This window comes from Amphiura filiformis, chromosome 2 (genome assembly GCF_039555335.1).
Source record: "Amphiura filiformis chromosome 2, Afil_fr2py, whole genome shotgun sequence".
In the NCBI taxonomy this organism is placed as follows: domain Eukaryota; kingdom Metazoa; phylum Echinodermata; class Ophiuroidea; order Amphilepidida; family Amphiuridae; genus Amphiura; species Amphiura filiformis.
This window is the reverse complement of record NC_092629.1, coordinates 88331875-88355373: the sequence shown is the minus strand read 5'-3', so window position 1 is coordinate 88355373 and position 23499 is coordinate 88331875. Positions and strand designations below refer to the sequence as shown.

The 23499-nt window shown below is 37.4% G+C and overlaps 1 long non-coding RNA gene across 1 annotated transcript; it reads right to left on the bottom strand.

The window, feature by feature from the left end:
- Positions 1–19171: 19171 nt before the first annotated feature.
- On the bottom strand, positions 19172–23298 carry LOC140137527 (uncharacterized). The gene is made up of 3 exons (XR_011856859.1): positions 23160–23298; positions 22278–22292; positions 19172–19205 (listed from the first exon to the last, which is right to left on the bottom strand). It is a non-coding gene; the product is annotated as an uncharacterized lncRNA (long non-coding RNA).
- Between the last annotated feature and the right edge of the window lie 201 nt (positions 23299–23499).

Below are 23499 nucleotides of genomic sequence, written 5' to 3'. Positions count from 1 at the left end.
ACCCTCCAAATGGTAGTTGCCTTGCAGATCGAGTTGGACTGCATCAATGATGAATTATAAATTGTCAATTATGAGCGATTTTATAAACTTGGGCGATGGATTTGTTTTAATATTATTATCCCTAAATGCATCCTGTTGAAACTTGTTTGGTTGGCATATCCAACTTTGTTTTTCGAGTATTTGTATGGCATGTTGATTTAGCGCCTCGTCTGATTAAAAAGGCATTTCGTGATCCACAGCCTCATCCCCCAACTTTTCTAAAAAAATCAGGTAGTTTATCAATGCTTACATCTACTGCTGATATCAGGTAGTTTATCAATGCTCATATCTACTATTGATATCAGTTAGTTTATCAATGCCGTGTGTACTACTGATATCAATGCACACATCTACTGATATCAGGTAGTTTATCAATGCTTACATCTACTGCTGATATCAGGTAGTTTATCAATCCTCATATCTACTATTGATATCAGTTAGTTTATCAATGCCGTGTGTACTACTGATATCAATGCACACATCTACTGATATCAGGTAGTTTATCAATGCTTACATCTACTGCTGATATCAGGTAGTTTATCAATGCTCATATCTACTATTGATATCAGTTAGTTTATCAATGCCGTGCGTACTACTGATATCAATGCACACATCTACTGATATCAGGTAGTTTATCAATACTTACATCTACTGCTAATATCGGGTAGTTTATTAATGCTCGCATCTACTGCGACAGGTAGTTCGTAAATGGTCACATCGGCTGATATCAGTAGTTTATCAATGGCCACATCTGCTGATATCAGGAATTTTATCAGTGTTTATTTCTGATATCAGGTAGTTCATCAGTGCTCACATCTACTGCTTATATCAGGTAGGTAGTTTATCGATGCTCACATCTACTGCTGTTTATAAATACTTACATCTACTGTTTGCATCCGGTGGTTTATCAATATTCACATCTGCTGATATCAGGTAGTTTATCAATGCTCATATCTACTGCTAATATCAGGTAGTTTATCAATGCTCGTATCTACTGCTAATATCAGGTAGTTTATCAATGCTCATATCTACTACTGATATCAGTTAGTTTATCAATGCTCATATCTACTGCTAATATCAGGTAGTTTATCAATGCTCATATCTACTACTGATATCAGTTAGTTTATCAATGCTCATATCTACTGCTAATATCAGGTAGTTTATCAATGCTCATATCTACTACTGATATCAGGTAGTTTATCAATGCTCATATCTACTGCTAATATCAGGTAGTTTATCAATGCTCATATCTACTACTGATATCAGTTAGTTTATCAATGCTCATATCTACTACTGATATCAGTTAGTTTATCAATGCTGTGTGTGCTACTGATATCAATGCGCACATCTACTGATATCAGGTAGTTTATCAATGCTTACATCTACTGCTAATATCAGGTAGTTTATTAATGCTCACATCTACTGCAACAGGTAGTTTATAAATGCTCACATCTGCTGATATGACTATTATGAGTAGTTTATCAATGCTTACATCTACTGCTGATATCAGGTAGTTTATCAATGCTCGTATCTACTACTACTGATATCAGATAGTTTATCAATGCTCACATCTACTGCTGATATCAGGTAGTTTATCAATGCTCGTATCTACTACTGATATTAGGTAGTTTATCAATGCTCACATCTACTGCTGGTATCAGGTAGTTTATCAATGCTCACATCTACTGTTGATATCAGTAGTTTTGAATGTTTACACCTACCGCTGATATCAGGTAGTTTTTTCAATGCTCACATCTACTGCAATATCAGGTAGTTTATTAATGCTCGCATCTACTGCTGATATCAGATAGTTTATCAATACCCACATCTACTGCTGATATCAGGTAGCTTATCAATGCTCACATCTACTAATGATAACAGGTACGGTAGTTTATCAGTGCTCACATCTACTGCTGAAATCAGGTATTTTATCAGTCGGCGTATCTACTACTGATATCAGGTAGTTTATCTGTGCTCACATCTACTGCTGATATCAGGTAGTTTATCAATGCTTGTATCTACTACTGATATTAGGTTGTTTATCAATGCTCACATCTACTGCTGGTATCAGGTAGTTTATTAATGCTCACACATACTGTTGATATCAGTAGTTTATCAATGTTTACACCTACTGCTGATATCAGGTAGTTTATCGATGCTCACATCTACTGTAACATCAGGTAGTTTATAAATACTCACATCTACTGTTTTCATCCGGTGGTTTATCAATATTCACATCTGCTGATATCAGGTAGTTTATCAATGCTCATATCTACTGCTAATATCAGGTAGTTTATCAATGCTCGTATCTACTGCTGATATCAGATTAGATAGTTTATCAATGCTCGTATATACTACTGATATTAGGTAGTTATACAATGGTCGCATCTACTGCTGATATCAGTAGTTTATCAATGTTCACACCTACTGCTGATATCAGGTAGTTTTTTCAATGCTCACATCCACTGCAACAGGTAGTTTGTAAATGCTCACATCTGCTGATATCAGTAGTTTATCAATGCTCACATCTACTGCAAATATCAGGTAGTTTGCTTGTATCTACTACTGTTATCAGGTAGTTTATCAATGCTCACATCTACTGCTTATACTAGGTAGTTTATCAATGCTCACATCTACTGCAGATATCAGATAGTTTATCAATGCACGTATATACTACTGATATTAGGTAGTTTATCAATGGTCACATCTACTGCTGATATCAGGTAGTTTATCAATGCACGTATATACGACTGATATTAGGTAGTTTATCAATGGTCACATCTACTGCTGATATCAGGTAGTTTATCAATGCTCACATCTACTGCTGATGTAGTTTATCAACGTTCACACCTACTGCTGATATCAGGTAGTTTATCAATGCTTGTATCTACTACTGATATCAGGTAGTTTATCAATGCTTACATCTATTGCTGATATCAGGTAGTTTATCAATACTCACATATACTTGTCAAAAAGTGGCTGAAATGTTAATAAAACGGGTACTTTTTCCAAAAGGCGGGGGGGGCACGTCCCTTGTCCCCGGATTGAATCCCATGTCTGTGTCTGCAGCATACACTATCCAGGGTTAATGACACAGGTTAATTTGTTCATAAAACCTCACGTTCAGTTTGGGTGTATTTAATTGCCCTCACCTTCAATAAAAAACAATGGTTGGTCGAAGAGAAGGGAACAGTATTGTACAGCAATCTGAAGAGCAAATTAAACCTGAAATATTGTATGTGAGCCAAGTTAAGATTATATATAAAAACCGCCCACTAGTCCAAATGGCCATTAGTCCTAAAGTGGTTCAAGTCATGGTTTACGGTATTTTGGGTTAGGATTAGCGTTACTAGGTATGGGGTAAGGCAAGGGTTAGAGTCATAGTTAAGATTATATACCTCATATAAAGATTCCTGTCATCTGATTGGTTGAAAGTGCAGTCATTGAATTAACTATGCCCGCAAAATGAACTATGGACCCGTCCATGGAAATGAACTATGGACCGGTCACGTGCGTCACGATCAAACTGCGCGTTTTTCCCGGCGTAAATGATATTACGCACGCGTTAATGTTTTCACGCGCTATAATTACGCAAAAAGCGCAGATTGTAATCTGTGTGCCGTTCGCATTGAAACTATTAATATTTCTTCCCAAAATCGATGCTTTTAACCAAACAGATGACAAGAATCTTAAGATTTGGTATATAAAACAAATATTGACTGCTTTTTATTCGGGGCATGGTTACGCCTCGGGGCATAGTCATGGTTTTGAGATCACCTTGGGCCTATAATTTTAACCATGCCCCTCATAGCAGTCAATATTTGTATACTATGGTCAGGATTAGGGTTAGGATTCGGACTTAAGTGAAGGTTAGGGCAAGGATTATTATTAACAATATTTGTATTGGGGTTTCGGACTAATGACCTTTCGGACTATCGACATGTAACCAAAATTATGAGCTGTATAATGATGAAGTCTTTAAAAAAAAGAGTTAAAATAAATATATTGCAGTTTATAAGTAAGTGCATTTCCAGTTGCTTTTGCATTTTTCTTTGCGTGACATTTCATTATTATTGTTTTGCTAATTTTATATTTGTCGTCAGAGAATTAGGTCTGACGTGTTTCAAATACAATTGGTTACTTTTTTGAGTGGATCGGGCTTTGTTTTATAATCTAAAACAGAAGATGGTTAAATAGTCATCCACAACCGACATTATTTGTAAATTTGGAATGTTTATAGAATTACAGAGCTCTGATAGAATTACATCTTTTTATTTTTATTTTTAAGGTATCGGATACCAACGTTTGCGCAGTATTTTTGTGGGTCAAGAGAGCACATCAGACACACCATGCAAATTGCATTCTGAATACGAAGAATGTCTTGATGATATAAATAAATTTGATTTTCTTTTTTAATTCGTGACATAATACAATGGAAAATTATTAAAAATATATATTCGGTGGTGTCAAATTACATTAAGGTTACTGTTGGTCAACTTTACATTAAGGTTACTGTCGGTTAATATTACATTAAGGTTACTCTTGCTTTCTTGCCTTGTGGGCCCTTATATCGGGATCCCATGCTCTTCTAGTGTTTAGTCGCCGTATGGGAGTAGCCGGCCTCGGTCCTGCCGGCCATGCGGCCCAGTCCTTGTCATGTTATTATCGAGCTGTCTAACATTATTGTTTAACCCCATAGTTTACCCTAGTGGATGTTAGATCATCCTTTGGCTACCCGTGTAGCTGTTTACTTCAGTGGTTCCTCTGAACAAATAGATATATCATTACAGCAAAAGTTGCAAGAGATAGCATTGACGGGTGTGTCAATAGCGAAGCCTTAGCTGAATAGACAATTCTATCATTTAGTGGCTGGGTTGGACGAAAATTATCCACCAAGTTGCGATTTCTTTCCCCCTCTGCATATTCGTATACGGAGCGAAATACGTCGATCTGTGGAAGAAACATTTTGATGCAGGTTTGAAATTGAATAAATGAATGTTTTTATGTGAACATTTCAATCTCATTAACAGCCGGTTTACTTTAGGGGATATATACATGTAGATGTGATATGGGAAATACCTTATGACATACCGTAGTGTATTAACGATTACATCGTGAGGTCAAGGGTCATTTAATTGAGATCAACTTATCTACGGTTGAAAACGTACAATTCACAGTTTTGCTAATTTTAGCTCATTTTGACACCGAATTCGGTCGAGTGAGCCTAACAATAGCTTTCTGAGTGATAGCAAACTTTAAAAAAAAGTGAGCAAGATTGAAACTTTCATTGTCCATATACACTAGTAGATTTTTAAAAGTATGCCACACGCATTTATGTAAATAGAAAATGAACCTGACTTCTTAACGACACTGAATCCGAAGTCATATAGAATCCTCTATAACCACAGACAGTGACGGATGTATTATCATTATCAGTTGATACACTTTGTAGTTTGCATTTTACAACAACCATGACAACTGCCGTTAAGTATTATGTTAGCTGATAGGATTGTGATGCCATTACGCCACACAATTTTTCTTCATTTTCTTCAGTGGTTCCTTGTTGTTCTTTAGTAGTATGTCTATAACGTGCTAAAAGGATGTATCCGACATAGAAACAAAAAGGTTGGTATGTGTCTGGAACGGCTTCACCATGTATGTTAACTCAAATTCGGCATTTTGGTGGGGCATTACATGGCGACTTGTTCTTTGGTTTTGATGCTCAGTGCACTCTGATGCCGATTGGCACTGTTATTATAAAGCACAGAGCGCACGTTACAAGGAAACATACAAAATCAATCAAGCAAATATAAAAAGCAGCAAATAAAACAAAACATATTATACAAAAACAGCAATATTTAGCTGGATAAAGATGAGTCTTTGGGGATGCGCTTAAACCCAGTCACCGACTCCACCTCACTGACCTCAGTCTCTAAGAGCGAGGAACCCAAAGGCGAGTGATGATGAGCATGGTAAGAGCAGATGAGGAGCGAAGCCGAGATCGGAGACCAAGCTCAACACAACAGATGAATTAAATCAAACAGGTAACCTGGAGCTTGGCGTAATTGCTATCCAGGGCTTTCCCGCTATAGGTGTAAGCTTGGTACTTCCCTTTTCAGGTAAAGACTTAGTTTGCATACTTTAATGCTACGAACTCATGGCAAAAACACGTGTAAAAATAGGAACGTCTAATAACTAAAGTTTTATCCACCCATCTAGAACAATATATATACCCGGGCACATTTGAACTGCCCCCGTTAATGCCGCATCAGCGTTTGTCTTAATTTAGTATCTAGAATATTAGACATTGTGATTCATGGCAGTGTACATGGAGACAATCGGAAATCAGGGGAAACCCCGCGAAAGATGGACAATAAAACACCGTGATATCTATCTCACTTTAGCATGTTGTGAGACTCATTCCCGGGGCAGGTTTCAACAACACATGATACATGATAAAAAATCGGTATTAAAAAGTAAAGATGCTGTTTCATAGCAATTGTCAGCCTGCTTGCTTTCTTTGCTGTTTCTTTTGACATTGGAAAATATTTTAAATGCACATTTGTGTTCGTTGGCATAATAGGGTGTCATTAATGGAGTGAGAAACAGAGCAACCATCACAATACATGTTTGTTTGTTTGTTTGTTTGTTTGTTTGCTTCTCGGGGACACTCAATATAAATAACATACGGGTATGCTCCCCGCAAGACCCGTTTTTGGACCGCGTAGCTCCGAAAGGTCCTTGAATTTTACCAAAACAGAGCACTAAAAGACCCTTGATTTTGAACATTAATTTTAGCTCTTAAAGACCCTAAATTTTAATTGCTCATTTCTCGCCTTTTTTGAGGCAATTATCAACATTACAACCGAGTGACAAACTTTAATGAGCTATCACATCATCACCCAATTTGCATCTCGCCGTGATTTAATAGTGTATTTATAATGCAAATAACCACTTTCCTTGCTCCACAGTATAATGGAAACTAACCCTTTGTTATGCTAAATAGCTTTCCCAATCTTACGTGCTGAAGGCAACACTCGTCATACCTCAGTAAACATCAAAAGAGGAGCTGGCTGTTTTCTGTCTATGGTCATTTCTAGCGTATATATTTCTGTGTATAATATTTGTGTATTTCCCAAATGCCAAATATGGGCATTATGACCAATATTTGTGAACATTGACCTGTGTAGTGGTCATACGTTGCTCGCTCAACCATAACAGTATGACCGTCGCTAATAGCGACTCATTAATATAGGGACAATAGCCGGATGGTGTCCAAATTTGGCTAGAATTATGCCTTATTTTTATGAATCAACTGTAGTATGAATGGCAGCACACCGTCATCTACATTCACTACGAAACAGTGAAATACTTGGTTGAAATTACATCAGGTACCGGTGTCAGTTTTTTTAATTTTAATTTTTTTTTCTTTGCATGTAATATGAAGATAACGTATTCAAAACAGGTTTACTTACCTGTTTTTCCGATATTGGTACTGGCATTTTGTAAACAATCCACTGGATCCCTTCATTACATACAGGAGTTGTTAGTGAGCCTTCATAGAAGAAGAATTGTGTGCGTTCTTCGTCGGTTGGAAGCATACCGGAGATGGGAAATACCTCCTCGAAGTCATGCGTGTTCCCTTAAATAAACCCGATATCAATCAAAAACATGGTTCTATAACCATGATAACATATATATGAAGTTACTTATTAGGGCCGAATTATACCAAGGGGTAGGCAGCTTTATTGTTCAGAGGGGGCACAATATGAATTTCGAGGCAAAAATCTACGAAAAACATTTCCCAGTTGCATCATTTTGACCCGGTATTATCGGTGCGATATACAGCCTGTCTCAAAAAAATTGTGCAAGTGAAAAGCGCCCTCTTTGGCAATTAGAAAATAGAGTGTATGCAATAAACCCAAGCGGAACGAGAGTTGCTAAGTAACCGCTACCCGAACCATAAACACATGCATGATCAGACAACAAGTGTTCAATTTCCCCATAGCTTCCCACGTTGTACACATGTCAGTCGAATTTGGCGGTGTTGGTTTGTTTGTCCTCCAAGTTATAGCATTGTTCACTTTGCCTCACTGTAATAACTCAAAGATAACTGTGATGATCATTTCAAGAGGTCACTCTCCCGATTAAGCTAAACAACCTATGTGGAAGAATTTTATGCATGAGCAATCACATCAATGACGTAGTAATGAATACCCTCTATACCGTTGTGACATGATGCTAACATCAACGTCACGGGCGCACTCTTAGCTCTCAAATGCCGTTTGTTCCGTTCAATTTGCTTGTTCCAATTTCGAGATATGTTTATTTAACAACGAAAGGGTCAAATCACAATTGTGCCACTTTTACTAGGGAAGAGAGCTGAACATGTAAATCAATGATAGCTGATGTTGATGCGTCTAATGCACTACCCCTTCGGGGCTCATGTATTAGACGCATCAACATCAAGCTTTGCGCGTGCTACTATTTTGTCTAATATTTCTCTCCCAATGAGTAATACACGTTCATTACCCTATAAGTGTGCAATATTTGTTTGTCTTTTATCATGTCTTAAAGTGACTAAACGAACAGTATTTACCATGAAAATCATTGACATGCACATGTATTCAATTTTTACAGCAGAATGTGAAATATTTATTTATCTTTTAAACTGTTATAGGAAAAGAGAACCATCATTCCTGTATCATGATAAAACAGTCAAAAAAATTTGTATTGTGTAATTGATGCATTCTTTTTATTTCACGAAGGAACTCTGGACAAACTTGATGCTATTACTGTTACATGTAAAGCCCTCTTCCCTAGTAAAAAGTGGCACAATTGTGATTTTACCCTTTCGTCTTTAACTAAACATATCTCGAGATTAAAACAAGCAAATTGAACAGAACAAACGGTATTTGAGAGCTAAGACTATGCCCTTGACGTTGATGTAAGCATCATGTCACAACGGTATTTTCTAATTGCCAGAGAGTGCGCTTTTAACTTGCACAATTTTTTTTTCAGTAAGACACTGTACCAAAAAGGGCTGTATTGGGCGTAGCACGCAACAATTAGGTATTTTGCACTATTTTGGTATATACTATCGGGGTGAATGTTATTGGAAAACGGGCTCCTTTCCCATTTTCTTTTCCTATTATTTTCCATTTTCTTTTTTCCCTTCCAATTTTCTCTTTCATATTTTGTCAGAGGGGCACTTTTCTCGTTTATTTTGGTCAGGGGGCACTCTGTCACCACTGGCTATAACCAAGGCCAAAATGCATTACCGTTAGAAGCCAAAGGAGGGGGGGGGGCTTCAAGAACCACTTTCCTATGCTCACGTAAGTTACACCACGTGTGAAGTGCCATAAATACACAGACAGGAAATAGATTTAGTTCAAAAACATGAAAGCTTTCAAGGGATGAATAATTCAGCCAAAAAGTGCCCGAAATCAGTTTTGCTACCATTTTCATGATATTATCCGGGAATATTATATTACATTTTAGTCGTAAAATAACCTTATATTAGAGGGTGGCTCTATTATATACCCTTGATTGATGAATTCATACCTCGATATGGCACAGCCGCTACACCTTGTAGGAGTGCTTCAAACCCGGGATTGTCTTCAGCAGCTACCTGTATGTTAATGAAGGACATGTACCGTAAAACCCCGTCTACAAGCATATAGAGTGCTTCTGATGAAAGCTACATTAATCCAGGCGCCATTATGGAGTTTGAGCAAATAAATTACGGATTCAAGCATATACAAACAAGTATTATTTTAAGACCAATCTATTGTTTTGGTATATTTACGCTTGCTTCGAATTAATTTAGCTTTCATAAAAACACCATATATGCTTGTAGACGGGGTTCTACGGTATTTCAACTCAAAATGAATAAATAGCTGTACACCATTTAATTAATAATTATTAATTCATTAATTATTAATTAATTTCAACCATAAATTTCAATGAGAAAACATGAGAGCTTCCCACTAATACCAAAATCTCAATCTCGATGGAAGAAATGTGCCTATTGATGGGACCATAAGCGGGTTAAGCCTTGAATTAATTATTGTTAATTATTTAATTAATTCATTATTATTAATTGATTAGTAGCTGTCAATGATTAGTGAATTAAAGCAATAATGTGTGATTTGCATAAAGAATAGATTCCTATTTAAATGTTTGTTTTCACTGATCACATTATCCCCTTTTAATTTCGAGCCAAACAAATGAGGTATAAGAAGAAACTATAACGAAGAAAATTGCGATTTCATTCCAGCGCCTACTATGCGTGTACTACGCTCGCCGATCGTAACATGTAATACTGGACGGAGCATCGCGCTCGACGTGTGTACACATAAGCTGACATCCACGGGAGATGTTAGCATGCAATCGATCGATGAACTCTGAATAAAACCGGGTCGACCCGGTTTTAATATAAAAAGTTAAATTTTACTCATATTAAAGCACTTCAGGCTTAGTCTTTTACGTGGTATTTTAGTACACCACTGGGCATTATAATTATGCAAAAAGTAGAAATCCGAGTAAAATTGAGGGCGTCGCTGTAAAGCAAATCACACATTATGGCTTTAACTAGTTCATTTATTTTACTTTATTTATTTATTTATTTTACTTTCTTTTATTTATTACTCACCTGTAAAAATATCCCCAGCACAGTTACACCATTTTTTACCTTTACTGCGTCGTCGAAATTATCAAATTTTTCTCGATCGTAGTGTACGATGTGCATCTGAAAGTATATTTTATTTAAAAAATCAAACTCATTTTCTTTTATTAATGTTTGCTTCAAATGAGGTGCAGTGGCTGCCCGTACGTTACGCCTGTATGTTGTACCAGCTATTTTGACATAGCAGACCACCGGTAAAATACAATATTCCCCAGATTTTGCAGTAAATATACACCGGGCAGGATACGTTAACATCAAGTTATTAGAGAGATTGCGATTTCCAAACGTAGGTATCGGACGTACGTTGATCTATTCAAAACCACTCTCCTGTATCGAAGCGAGGTCACGTATTTAGCCACTTTCGAAAATTTTCCACATGCGAAATCAACGTAGATACATCTTTGAAAATGCACAAAATTTGTCCATTTCACAATATGTTAAAGACAGTCAAGGATAAAGAACATACGAAGGAAAGTCTAATTATTATCATGATCCTTTTTGTTTGTAACAAATCATTATAATAAAGGTGCAGCGATGTGTTGAAAATTGACTAAATTTATACGCGATGTCCATACGCAGAGATTGAAATATGCTGATTTTACCTCATGTCGAAGTTCATGCAACGCGCCCAATCTTCAGGACGAAAAAGTCTCATTTTGAAAGTAAAGTCATGATAATCAATCAATCTTCAATCAATCAATTTTTTCATCAATCTCATAAAGCATACAATGTAACAACAGAGGTAAATTAAATTATTGCAAATTATGAAGGCAGGTACATCACAAGGCCAAGAGACCTGAAAACGATGTACCACCTTATCTTAATACTAATTATAGAGAGTTTGTCCGTCTGTCCGCGCGCTATCGCGTGCGCGCGGAGCTATCGCGTGCCCGCAGAGCGCGTACGCGGAGTATCAACGGGCGTGTGCGCGGAGTACCGACGGGCGCAGTGCGGGTATCGCAAAGCATTACAGTGTGCATGTGACTAATTTACAGGTGCATCTCATCGGACCAGAACCAGGTAAGGCCTATAGCCCATTTTATATACCTCATATATAGATTCCTGTCATCTGATTGGTTGAAAGTGCAGTCATTGAATTAACTATGCACGCAAAATGAGTTATGGACCGGTCCATGGAAATGAATTATGGACCGGTCACGTGCGTCACGATCAAACTGCGCGTTTTTCCCAGCGTAACCGTTCGCATTGAAACTATTAATTTAATTTCCCCAAATCGATGCTTTTAACCAAACAGATGACAAGAATCTTAAGATTTGGTATATAAAACAAATATTGACTGCTTTTTATTCAGGGCATGGTTAAAATTATAGGCCCGCGGAGATCTCAAAACCATGACTATGCCCCTCGGCTACGCCTCGGGGCATAGTCATGGTTTTGAGATCACCTTGGGCATATAATTTTAACAATGCCCTCATAGCAGTCAATATTTGTATAATATTGATCACTAAGAGACGCAGGCCTATATCATAGTAGTTTAAAAGGTCAGGGCGGGTATATGGGTAACGGGTGTTTGGTAATTAGAGAATGATAATGAGAACCACCCAACCCGAGAACCGCGAAATCTAGTAACATATAATTATAATTGTACATTAAATAATCAAAACATTAATTATACACAAAAACATAAAAACATACAAAGAACCCATCTTAAGTTATAAAAATGCAAATTAAAGCAACAAATAATTTAGCAGTGTTTGATAATACATTATGGTGAATTGTGTACAGAGTCAGCAGATCTCAAAACCATGACTATGCCCCGAGGCGTAGTTTGAGATCACCTTGGGCATATAATTTTAACAATGCCCCTCATAGCAGTCAATATTTGTATAATATTGATCACTAAGAGACGCAGGCCTATATCATAGTAGTTTAAAAGGTCAGGGCGGGTATATGGGTAACGGGTGTTTGGTAATTAGAGAATGATAATGAGAACCACCCAACCGAGAACCGCGAAATCTAGTAACATATAATTATAATTGTACATTAAATAATCAAAACATTAATTATACACAAAAACATAAAAACATACAAAGAACCCATCTTAAGTTATAAAAAATGCAAATTAAAGCAACAAATAATTTAGCAGTGTTTGATAATACATTATGGTGAATTGTGTACAGAGTCGGCAAAAACAAGAAATTATGAGATTATGAGAGGTATTAATTAGATTTTAAATACCTTATAATGCTATTTTTGAATTCATTTACCCGTTTAGCTTCTTTAATTACACTTGGCAAACTATTCTATAACCTAGGACCAAGTGATCCTTAATCTACCAAAATATATGTTTTTGGACAACTATAATATTTGGGGAGCACAAAAATACAAGCATGTTAACCTTGGTTTTTAGTCAAAATCAAAAGCGTGCTATTTGAATTAGGCAGAGACTCGGTAGCCTGAGCTCACCGTTATTTTTTCAATCACTATGCCCTCTAGTGACCTATATCAGGTAACATAGTATACAAATATTGACTGCTATGAGGGGCACAGTTAAAATTATAGGCCCTCGGTGATGTCAAAACCATGACTATGCCCGAAGCGAAGCTGAGGGCATATCATGGTTTTGACATCACCGAGGGCCTATAATTTTAAACTGTGCCCGAATTAAGCATCAATATTTGTTTTATATACCGAATATATAGATTCTTCTCATTGGTTAAAAGATTTCCTGAACTGACAAGGCCTACAAACTTTTAACTGAATACATATAATAGGCCTTGATTTCGAACTGTAACAAAGTATTTACTTACCAACATTATGTCCTCTTCTACATTTGTGTAGTTCTTCAGTGTCGATTCACCACAAAAAAGTCATTTAAAGTTAAAATCCAACAGGCAACACGGATAACATTTAAAATCCAAACTCCAACATGGATAAAAGTTATGGTCCATCAATCCAACACGGATAAAAGTTATGTTCCATCAATTCAACACGGATAACAGTTAAAATTCATCAATCCAACACGGATAATCAGTTGAAATCCATCAGAGTTAAAAACAGTCAAAAACAGTCAAACATATTTACAGGTGGTTGATTTCATATTTTTGAAATTACTGTTGATGAAAATGCACCACACAGTTGTGAAAATTGAAACTGGTGGGTTTATTCTCCTGGCTACTGGTGTTGGTAATATTGACAGGGATGTTCATTGTGCCCCGTGGTGAATTAGCTATATCACGCAAAATTGCCTCCAGATCAAGATCCTGACCAACCGAGGAAGTTGAAGGGATGTCTACAGCTGACGGTCCGGCAGATGATGCGATTTGGATTTGTTGGTTTGGGTCAACTATAGCAGATGGTCCAGCAGATCCAGGTGCGATTTGGATTTGCTGGTTTGGCCTAACTGAAGCAGACGGTCCAGCGCGAGGTCCCGCGATTTGGATTTGTTGGTTTGGGTTGATTGTTGAACTTATGGCATGGGCCATTTCTTCCTTTTTCTTATCAGTGGTTCTTGCGTAGTGCTTCAAACTGGATTCTGAATGATGACCAGACACTGACATTATGTCCCTGTCTTTAAAACCAGCATCTCTCAGGAATGTGATGCTTGTTGCACGCAGACAGTGATTTGTATACACGCGGGTTCCAGCTTTCAGGGAAATCTCCTTCATCTTATCACCCAGCTTATTTTTCCCGAGTGGAGAGTTGCAGTACCATGGACCTGACGTTGACACTTTTGACTTTGGTTTCTGCCAGAACGATTCACACTCTGGGTTTAGCTTTTCCACATATGACAAGAAAGAAGCCACTGGACACCTTGCATTATTTGTTTCGATCATCACACCACCTTGGCTCTTTTCAAGATCATCTTCACGGTTGTTTTTGTGAGAGTATCTTTCAAAGTTATGCATCGCTTTCCAGTACCTGACTCAACTTTCATCTCAAAACTATCGCGCGTCATTTCTCGAAGATTCTCCCGTCCTCTGTTACAAAAGTATAACATGAAATCCAAAAATACCTTGTTCTGAAGGCCCAATGGATCAGTTACATCCAAAGAATCTTGAATGATACTCATATCTTCCTCTCTAATTGCCATCTTGTGTTTTACAAACCCCTTTCCTTCTGCTTCAATGTCGCTGAGTAGCTTTTGAAGACTCTTGATGAACTAGCAAAATCCTCGTTCATGACGATGTCACATTTACCTTCATTGATGAAATGGCGTTGAAGGCCGAAACGAATTGCCTGCATGGTTTTCTTGCAGTACAATTCACCATCCTGTTTACGTGCGCCACAATAAAACTTGCCAATGATGTCATCCAACTCGGAATTTGGCAAGGCGGCCACCATTGCCATATCCATGTTGATAAGCTTAAGATAGTCACTGAACACTTTCACCGCGTATTTCACTTGGTTTTTAGTGCTTTTACTATCAGCGGCTTCCATGATCGCCTTCAGTTCTTCATCATCAACGATATGAAATCTTGAATTTTCAGCCATTATCACAAGTTTGACGTGACATGTAACAGATTGTAAACAAAATCAAAATCAAAATCAAAACAAATCACTGCCCTACGCGATAAAACGTCGTCTGCAAGAGTAGAGGTCAAATTCATTGCGAACTGTGACCGCGATAGTCTCAACACTCGTAATCAACGCCGGCCGTATAGTGGGTGCGCAATGTATACGAGCGATCTGTGTAATCGGGGTTGCGAATATGATGGAATATCCAATTATTTTCCGGGCATAGAATCAACTGTGCCCGGGGCACAGTTGTTGTATGACGTCATCTTGATAGAAAAAGGGGGCACAGCTATTTTAATGACTCCACTTTTAACCAATCAGATGAGAGGAATCTATATATGAGGTATATAATAGCTTATAGTCTTTGTTCCAGGCGTCAAGTTCTCCTTGGTGACGAATGAGCACAATCCAGTTTCGAACCGAGACTAGCAATATTTAACACCGTATTAACGTACGTAAAAACGTACGTTAAAACGTACGGTCCACGTGCTGCGTATGGAACATCGCAATCTCTCTATTAAATCGTGCCCCATTCGAGCTGGAACAGCAATAGAGATTGGCACTTGCACTATATACAGTGCCATGTGCTCACCACCTCTCTAAATCAAAGGAACACAAAATAGCTGTGCCGATGCTCTTATAAGGGTATAGTATATATATATTGGCAACATAGGCCATATATCAAATTTTCCTCAAATATTACACTATCCCTTAAGAACGAACGGAAATTGAAGACAATATTACCATAGAAACGCTACATTGGAATATCCATGTCACATAAAACTAGACATATCGTCGTCTGCTAACTCTGCTTCACATACTCTGAAGGCTGCCTTGTGTGATTTTTCTTATTGTCATCAAATGGTGATGCGATACACTGTAAATTAACTTCATATATTAATTTTGAGGTGTTATCATAAATTTATACACCTCATGTCTATATTCGTAAAAGAAAGAAGCATGCTGAAATATAAGATAACAATCAAAAATACAACAATGATAATAAAAATCACCCAAGGCAGCCTTTTGAGATACGACAATATGTGATGCAGACGACGCAATATGTTCTTTTTGTAAACATTGTGCAATAGGGAAGTCATCAATATGGTATGATCAGCATTAATATTTACATGTGAATAGTAAAGAGTTTTTAATGTTAAAATATGATATCATTATCATAGTATCTGATGTCGAGTAAAATGTTTTCGAGATATCCTTAAAAGGGATCGGATAGCGACGTTTGAACATGTTGAACAGTATTTTTGTGGGATCTGGGAGCATCAGACACGCCAAATTACATTCTGAGTCCCTCTGTGGAAGAAAAAGTCATGTTTTCAGAGTGGGTGTATGGATTCCAAGTGGAATAACCCAAAAGTTCTTTATCTATGAGGCCCTGCTGAAAAATCAACTCTGTTGAGCACGCAACACTGTTGAAAATAATGAAATAGATATTAAATAATTTTACTGCGCACAGAAAGTACCCGAACACTCAAAACAAATGTCATTGCTTAAGGCATGGTAAGGACACTCAAACTAAATTACAAATTCAAGTAGTCGAATGCATTCAGCGTATGGATATCTCATTTGGTACGAAACAACTTTATTTTTCTTACAGTAATTTGAATAAAAAAGGGAGCTTTTCAAAATTGACACAAATTTGCATTGACTTTTCCCTCGCAGCAGATTGAGCACAGCGGAGTGAGTGTTCATCCGCCAGGCTTTATTGAACCCGTAACAAAAGGAAGCAGAAATCGCCTTGAAGGAGGAAATATCTAAATTTGTCACTTTTAAAACTCGACCTTTTGTTATTCAAATGAGTATAGCTTTGTGGATAAAATGGCATCGTGTCGAATAAGGTGTCAAAGTACGCAGGGCAAAATTTTCCATCTATCGACTAACTTAGTGTTAGTGTCTTTAAAACATAGCTTTCGTTTTAAGTGTTCGGAAACTTTTCGTGCGCAGTATATAGGCAGTATAGTCGATTAATGTACTAACCTCGGCCGAATATTGTTTCTCATCTACTCTATGCTCAGATCCCTGGTCGTCTTGGCTCCCCCAGTGAAAATGTAACTGAGTTGCTTGAAAGATGGACGATAGGGGACCACCCTCCAAATGGTAGTCGCCTTGCAGATCGAGTTGGACTGCATCAATGATGAATGATAAATTGTCAATTATGAGCGATTTTATCAACTTTGGGTGATGGATTTGTTTCAATATTATTATCCCTAAATGCATCCTGTTGAAACTTGTTTGGTTGGCATATCCAACTTTGGTTTTCGAGTATTTGTATGGCATGTTGATTTAGCGCCTCGTCTGATTAACATAAATATCAAACAAACAGCATTAAATTCAGTAAACGATTGTGTAATGTGGAATGAAAAGCGAATCTGAAAATATTACGTCTAGTATTACCGTGCTTCTGCGCAGACTTACAATTTGGGCCTTCATTAACCCATTTTCAGATTTTTCAAACTAAAATTGTACACAACAATAGTGCGAAAATGGTCCACCAAATGGCTTCAATCGGGCCTTCAATTTGCAGAAGTTTCTCACTTCTTAGGGGGCACATCCCCTCATACACCCCCTGTGTTCACCCTTTTCATTTTTGATTTGGATACGCGACACTTGATGTTTAAAGCAATAATTATAATTTATGATAATACTGAGAAGTTGGCTACGAATGGTTTAATTCGGCCTTCATTTGACCAATTTTCGGCAGTTTTCAAAGTCAAAATTGTACGCAATAATAGTACCAAAATTTTCAAGCATTATTGGGCCTTCATTTTGCAAAACGTTCTTATACTCCATGGGGAGGGGGCACATCCCGCTGCGTCACGCAAACCCGCCACGATGGTCGGGGACATACATCCGTCACTAACTACCCCCCACACACACACACCCACACACTTTCAAAATCGTTCCGCCGCTGCTGTTTGTATTCAGAGTATGTATGGCCCTTACCAGAGTGTCCATTGTTGACGATTTTCATGTTAGCATTTGGCGGTGTGTCATCGGGCCCATATCCATAGAAGCCGATTGGTAAGACACCGGTATCTTCAGCTTCTGGTGACATTATATTGATAGGAGACTGCGTCTTCTCTGCACAGTATTCTGGCCATAACTCAGGCCAATATTGAGGTCCTGTGGAGGAAACACAGGTAGATGTATGTAGAACACATCGGACGCAAACAAAGAAACCATGCAGAACATATTTAAAACCATAATGTACGATCTTATAATAGAAAAATGGTTAATTGTTTTCAATTTAGTTTTTGCATAGATGTATTGTTTACAAAAGTCCCAACTTGTACCTAAATGGAATCGGCCACATTCGTTGTGTTTGTATATAGGTTAGCAGAGCAATTTCGACATAAAGCTATGCCTTTTAGTGGGACCTTGGTTCTTGGACACGTTCTTGGTGTGTTCTTAATGTATTCTTTGCGTGTTCTTGATGTGCAGTGATAGTGTTAATTCTACAGACATGACAGAAGTGCTTGCAAAACAGCCATCGAGTATTATGTTCTGGATGTGTTCTTCTGATGCTCTCACAAATTACTCGAACATACACCAAAAGCGTTAAGCGTGTTTTAAATCTGTTACATTTGAACACCTAAAAATGTATCGAGAAAGTACAAATTTAAACAAAGTTCTCACCACTTAGATTGTGGAGGTTGGTGGCCTGCGACCAGCATCCACTGGTCTTCAATGCCGACTGATGATGTTGGTTTTGTTGGTAGCGGGAGATTGGGTCATCTGACTGGAAGTAGCAACTGATGTTGACCTCCGACGGTCAGATGAATGGAAAATGTGTTCTGTATGTGTTCTAAAAATGTGTTCTGTATGTGTTCTCGGACGCATGTTCTGCAGTGTTTACAGTGTATAGATAGGTGAGTTTTATCGCTCAAGATTGATATTGTAGAAACTCATTATTCTGCTCTTTACAATAAATTATAGGACTTCTACTTACCGGTTGGTCCATGGTACGCGAAGTCGGGACTTACTGTAAGAAAAATTGAGATTAAGAGGAGGGTAATAATTATGTTAAAACTCATTGTTGATATACATGATATGATAAGTTTGTCTCTTTATATAATATAGAGGTTATCCACTTTACCCATGCGTGACTTCTAACAAAAGAAGTTATGGTTGCACATGCAGTTACTTCTTTTGAAAGTCCTACACAAGGTATAGTAGTCGCTCATAGGATATGCAACTTATAGAATACTGATAACCTCTATTATCAAGGTTGGTATCAGCTTAGTTCGCTCAATCGATATGGCGCGGCGTTCAACTATGGGATGAGAAGTTGAGGGTTCGAACCCTGGCGGTGATTAGTACATTCTCGTGTTTAAAGTTGGGTTATGAAATTCTCCTGGACAAGCAGCCTATTGCTAAATTATTGTCTCGTTGTAACCCTGTACGAAACTCGGGGAGCTGATCTGGCTGCGAAGTTTAATGTGGAATGTCTAGGGTGTGCGCTTCTTAACTGCAAGTCCATGTGTTGTTGTTTAATAGTTTAACTTGTTTTTAGAATTTTAAGTCCTATGTTGATACTTCTCTAAACCTGAGCTATTCAAAAACTTATTGAAGTCGGGTCAGCCTTTATTATAATTAAATCCAAAATTTGTTAATATTTCTTCTCTCTCAAATTAATTTAAACCCGACCTATTAAAAACTTCACGTAGTCGTGTCAATCTTTATTTTAGTATTCGTTTTTAGATGTTTGTTCGTTTCGTTGCTTTTCTTTGTATATAATATGCTTGTTTTTAGATTATTCTTTATAAATACCTGCTGCGATTTGTACTTTATACTATTAGAAAAGAAAGTTCCAGAAACAACCTTTGATGAACCCTTGGAGTAAAGGATCTTATAATGAGAGACAAAGATAAAGACAATTTATAGCGTCTGACGTCACCTGTCAATCAAACTCGTGCACGGTTTGTTTACAAGTGTCGTGATGATGACTTGCTGAACGCGGATTTATAACCGGGCGCCTTATTGTTAATTTTGCACCTTTCAACATGCAAACCATCTCAAAAGTTACGTCTTTAGACCCTATAGTAGGAAACTTTCTTTGGTGAAGGCACCATGTCGACAATGCCTATAGAAAAGCTGCCTTTTGCCTTGTAAAAGTACGTAATTTTTCGCCATTTGCTGCTATTCCTTTTCTCCGATCAGCACCAGATAGATCGGTGTAACCTGTGTAAACCAATCAAGGATCGTAATTGACAGTGACATCAGACGCGATGAATTGTTTTTATCTCTGTCTTTAATTATAGGGTACTCTGAAGAGCAGTTTTTGGTCCTCTGAAACTCATGAACCTTTATTGATTCTACAAAAGTCTCATTGGATTTTCACGAGCAACCTTTGAATTTGAAGGTTCTAAAGGGATCTTTAAAATGTAGAACCTTAAATGGAGAACCAAAAATGGTTCAACCTGACTTTGAGATAGCCAAAAAAGGTTATCAGTGTCTTCCGCATATAAGATCAATCAATCACTGACATTTATAGAGCGCCAAAACCAAAAAAAATTGCACTATAAGGCGCTATGAACTAGGCACAAAAAGCAAAGAAAAAAACCCAATTATTATACAATGAAGGTGATACAAGCAAAATATACCACTACTACTACAACAGATTAAAAGCAACAATGTCATTGGTTGTAAGCAATAGTGAAAAGATGAGTTTTTCGATTTTCAGTTGGTTCCAAATGCGAGGAGAACCTCATCAATGAGGTTCAATAAGAGCCTCATATCAATGTGTAAGCGCTTTTAGCAAAGTCATTGAATTTACAATCGTAGATGACTCGACAAAACAAGCAAAAACAGTAATTTTTTGCACAAGATTTGTAATTTAGAGAGAATTTGGCCATTGCTCATTCTAATGAAGCTATTATACAGCCTGTCTCAAACACAATTGTGCAAGTGTAAAGCGCCCTCTTTGGCAGTTATAAAATACCGTTGTGACATGATGCTTACATCACCGTCAAGGGCGCAGTCTTAGCTCTCAAATGCCGTTTGTTCTGTTCGATTTGATTGTATTAATCTCAAGATATGTTTAGTTAAAACAACGAAAGGGTAAAATCACAATTGTGCCACTTTTACTAGGGAAGAGAGCTGTTCATGTAAATCAATGATAGCATCAAGTCCCGCATCAAGTTTATCAAGAGTTCCTTCGTGAAATCAAAAGAATGCATCAATTACACAACAATCCAAAATTGTTTTTACTGTTTTTACTCTTTTATCATGATATAGGTATAACGATTCTCTTTTTCCACTTAAAACAGATTAAAAGATGAACAAATATTTCACATTTTGCTGTAAAATTAAATACATGTGCATGCCAATGATTTTATCATGATAAATACTGTTCTCTTTGTCACTCAAGACATGGTAAAAGACAAACAAATATTGCACACTTGTGTTTGGATAGGTAGCTTTCAACATATTTACCACATTCGCCTGGCTATAACTTTGAATTGCGTTATCGGTTGACCTAATGAAAAAAAGTATTTTTAGGAGGGAAGTGTTAACTAGCTTTCGTTCATATAAAAAAAATTCTGATTGGATGAAGGGAACACTTGAGGTTTTGGCAAAACCAATCACAGATTATGATGCCATGCATTAAATCGTCTTGCGTGGAGAGTAGGCTCGCTGTGCTGGAAATTTATTTATTTATTTATAACATTCGGCCGAAGCCAGGCTAAACCCAATAGTGCTCAGAGGCTACTAAATTCAAGGGATGCCTCCAGATATGACGGGACAGGGATATGGAAAGAGGTCCGATTTTAGAAGCAGGAGGAAAACCGGAGCACCCGGAGAAAAACCTGCAAGGACGAGCATGGATCGGCAACCAAACTCACATGTGGCACCGCGGGGAATTGAACCCGGGCCACAGTGGTGAGAAGCGAGTGAGAAGACCACTACACTAACCCGCCCTCGTGTGTATCGAGGTGGAAACTGCACGTATAGGTACATTTATATTATAAGAGAATCGGTTTTGTAGTCAAACCTTTTCATATGTCAAGGAAGGTTCTTTTTGGAATTTTTTATATGTTAGAGATATACTTACAATCTTGAAGTAACACTGTCCATTCCACGACGCAATATAGGGTAAAAACACAAATAAAAATCACAGTGAAAATGGCAGAAGTGTCAGAGAGAAGTGAGTGAAACCTATTTTAGGCCACATAAAATTCAAAATTCGTTTCTCGTCCTCACGTTTTCGTGGAAAATGATGTGGCCCTTTTTGATTTTAAAATTACGAGGGGTAATTAGACACACATAGAGTGCCACAAAAACACTAATATAACTTGTTTCAGCATTAACATTTACTTAGGCCTAAGTATTAGAAACTTCAATTTAATATGAGAATGGAAAAAAATATGAACTAATCCCAAAAAGTAAGGGGTTGGGGCGGATGTGAGGCGAATTAACTTTGTATGTAGCCTAAAATACGTGTACGTAATTTTAAACGTCTTGTTCAAAATAAATGAAGCAATACTCAATATCATAATATCTAGAATAGGACAATATCAATTTATATAATTGTTGCTAACATGTATGCCTATGGCATTTTAATTGGAATAAGACAATACAATTATTATCATTCAATTTAGCGCAGTGGCGTAGCGTGAGTCATTATATCGGGGTGAGCCGACCATGAAGTGGCGGGGGCACCGGGTCTAATGTGGGGAGGGGGCACAAGCCGCCGTTTTCAACAATTTGTTATGGGATTATCTAAATTTTGCAGTCGACTGGGGCAACTTTTCGCTACGCCACTGCAAGAGCGCATAAAACATGTCAAAACCGTTCAGTTGAACTTTGCTATATTTGCATGGACTTTAGTCCCTATATCGTATTACCCATTATCGATTTTATATCAATTTAAACCATGGGAAGGATCGTAACAAACTTTATAAATTAAAAAGATAAAAATAAGATTTTAACTTACCATTGGTAAAACTGGTGGCAAGAATGACCGAAATCAGCAAGAATGATTCCATTTTGTATAATATCCAATAATATTAGACAGCTAATTCTTAATTATAGCAGGGCCTATACTCACCCGTAAATATGATAGGCCTATATTCAGAATGGTACTTTATATATATCCATATGGGCCAATGTCCGATTATTAAACGCTGGTCAAAGATCATACTCAAATACTTATCATGTCTAAATGTATATATTTGAGAATAGATAGTAAAGATTATTTTACACGTTTTATGGTTGGATTGTTTGGTTTGGGAGGAAGATTTTATACCTCAACAAACTTTTCTGTTATGACTAAA